This window comes from Lactuca serriola, chromosome 8 (assembly GCF_051521515.1).
Source record: "Lactuca serriola cultivar US96UC23 chromosome 8, Lser_US96UC23_V15, whole genome shotgun sequence".
In the NCBI taxonomy this organism is placed as follows: Eukaryota; Viridiplantae; Streptophyta; class Magnoliopsida; order Asterales; family Asteraceae; genus Lactuca; species Lactuca serriola.
Window position 1 is genome coordinate 125,951,599 of NC_136415.1, and position 3,221 is coordinate 125,954,819.

Consider the following 3,221-nt stretch of genomic DNA (forward strand, 5'->3'; position numbering starts at 1 on the left):
TGTTTTTACTTATTGATATAGTTAGTGGTCGAGGTGAGCGTCACATGTTACTAGAAGAGGCACAATGCTCTCCATTGGTCAATTTGTGAGAGAGGTGGGTTGGTGAGTCTGTAATGACACAGCTATAGGATGTGATTCATTGATTTCCCAAATGGTCGGGTCATCTTTAGTGTTGGTACAGATAACAATGCCTTCATAATATATGAGATTGGTATCTTCTAAGGGTGAGACCGTACATGTTATTTCCTGGGTGTGTTCATACGAAGTACACCTCTGCGAATGAATCATCATGATCAATAGAAAGGTAGTGTAGTGTAGTAGTGGATATGGGATTCTTGATTTCTATTGGTATGATTGAGGGTGTCATTTGCAAGGTTAAGACCTATTTCCTAGAAGGCTCTTCCTCATCAGTTATTGATATGTGAGTGGGTGGTGAAAATTTTGATGAGGTAGGGAAATGAGATTTTGAATGTGGAACCACCTGTTCCATAAAAGGGTGTGGAATAACCTGACCCTCGCATGTTTTCAGAGAGAATGATTATGAGTAGTGGTGGTGAATATGGATATATGATATTAACAATATCCATTTTGCGCTAGCCAGGTTTGTAGTGTAGAGGTTGTATGAAACCGTAAATTGTAACGATCCATAAACATGCGTATTTCCTGTACTTATAAATATCTTAGAGGAATATACATATAGTATTATAACCGAGTAATTAGTGTTCTGCAGTAAACATCATACATGATTGATGTTTATGAATGATTAGGATATGTAATACTTAAGTATAAAATATTACTTGTATTCGAGGTTACTAAGTGTTTCCTTTGTATCTTGAACTGTGATCTTCCTTGATTCTCCTTGAATCTCCAAGTGTTTTATTCTATCAGTTACCAAATCCAAGTTCAGGTGTGCATGAGTCTAACCGTAATTAAATATAGGTGATCAGTCTACGTTAAGTAGTGGTTCGGCCCATGTATAACAAACATAGGCAAGGTGTTTGACCTAAAACCTTGTGTTGTATTCTCATCAAGGGTTCGAGTTTATATATGTAACTCTATATTTATTGGTTAAGGAATATACCTAACCTAAGAGTATAATCCCTAGGCTATAGTCGTAATTTCCTAAGAAAGTACTAGTTCGCTATAACAAATAGCTCTGATACCAATATGTTACACCCCCGGCCGGCGGCGGAAACGCAGAGTTGTGCGACATCATTATGGATCATAGTTATTGAACATACATTGAACAGTACAAAAGTATAACAAAATAGTAAATGTATTATCACTGAAAAAGAAATTACAATGATATTCAGAATTACAAAAATCTGGATTAGTGTATTCTCTTGTGTTATAGTATAGTAGACTTTTAGTATAGTACATAGAGTGTTCTCTTATACGTGCATTAACTTGTAATAATAGCAGTTATAGTGAGTATAGTAGTAGTAGAGGTAACGAGCAGTAGTCTTAACTATACCTATTATAGTTAACTAGAGTGTATGATTTCATGCCTTTGAATAACAAAGGTATTGAATAAGATGAAGACTTTCATATCTTAACACAAATATATATGATATATAACTAAGAAATCAACGACAATCGGACGGACAACAGATACCCTAAGACCACATCAAACAAGAACAGGAAATAAGGCGAGCTATCAGTCCTAAGCCCTTCAAGTCTTACTTATATAAATATATTAGTGTAGATATATTTTAAAAGAAAAGTAGTTTAAACACAATTTTGAAAATAGTTTAACAACAATTTAACCTTAAAAATGCATTTGATAATTATTTAAAACAGTTTTATTGATAAGTAGCTAAAAGTATAGAAAAATCCCTTTTTGATGGTAAGTTATGAATCACATATGATTTGATAATAAAACTTGTAGCATTATACTTGTATCCCCCCTTAAAACATGTAAAAACATTTGAAAAGGTTCATTAAGGGGTATGAACTCACCTGCAATGAGTAGATTGGGTGGAAGTGTCGGATGAGCGTTTGGTGTCAAGTAAAGACTTGTACACCCTTTATGACACTAGTAACATATGAAGACATATGTTTACAAGTAATTAGTGATTTAAACTCTAATTAAACACATATAGACATCCTAATGTGAATAAAAGCCCTATGGTTGAGTGCTAGAAGGCTAATGGGTTGCAAGGAAGGAGTTTTAGGCCTCACTATGGAGTTTACTCCTCACAAACCCACCTTTGGTGAGTTTACGGCTGGGAGACCACCTCCCCCATGAGTTTACGGCCGTAAACTCATGGGAGGAGTGTAATTGAGTGATTTCAAGACTCTTGTGGCTCTAGAAGGGATTCCAAGGCAATATACAAGGCTAGAGGGGTGTTTAAGGATCCAAAAGAGCAATCCCTTGGAGTTTACGGTCCTAGGACCACTCCTTGGGAGTTTACGGTCGTAAGCCTCATGGCTTAGGCCGTGAACTCTTGGACACCCTCCATTCTTCGATTTTGAGGTCCTTGGCTCATTCCTAACAATTTCTAAGTGAAGGTATAAGGCTATTTAGGGGTTTAAAGGCTCATTTGGCATGGTTTAAGGGAGTTTACGGTCTAAGCATGTGCTTGGGCCGTAAACTCCTTTTTACCCTTCAAATGATAAGGTTTAGGTGTTCCAAGTCCAATATTATAAGCCCCTAAGTCATATCTAAGCTCCAAATGTGGTTTGGAAGGGTTTTGAGGCTTGATTTGCATGATTAGAGGGAGTTTACGGCCTAAGGATGTTCTTGGGCCGTAAACCCTCTTTCAAGCCCCCAAACTTGATGATTTATGACTCAAACACTTCAAGGTTTAATCCTAAACTAGTTTCTAAACCTAAAGGTGAGATTTAGGGCATGTTTGGCATCTTTTTAGGGGTTTACATCCTAAGAGTGTTCTTAGGCCGTAAACTCCTCATTCTTAGCCTTCTTGGATGATTTTTCAATCCATATCAACATGCAATGATTTTTAGAACAAGCTAGGATGAGAGAACTTACGATTTGGAGCGGAAACTTGCGGTTTTTGGAGAAAATCGGACTTGAGGAGAGAGAGTAGAGAGAGAGAGTGTGTCTAGTGTGGTAAAAGGTCCAAAAGAGTGTCCACTCACCCTTATATAGAGCTTGAGTGTTGTACCCGATATATAACTACCTGATACTTATGTTAAACGAGGTTTAAAGTTTTACCCGATTAAATGGTCGTAATTAAAAATAAACTTTTTCCAACTAA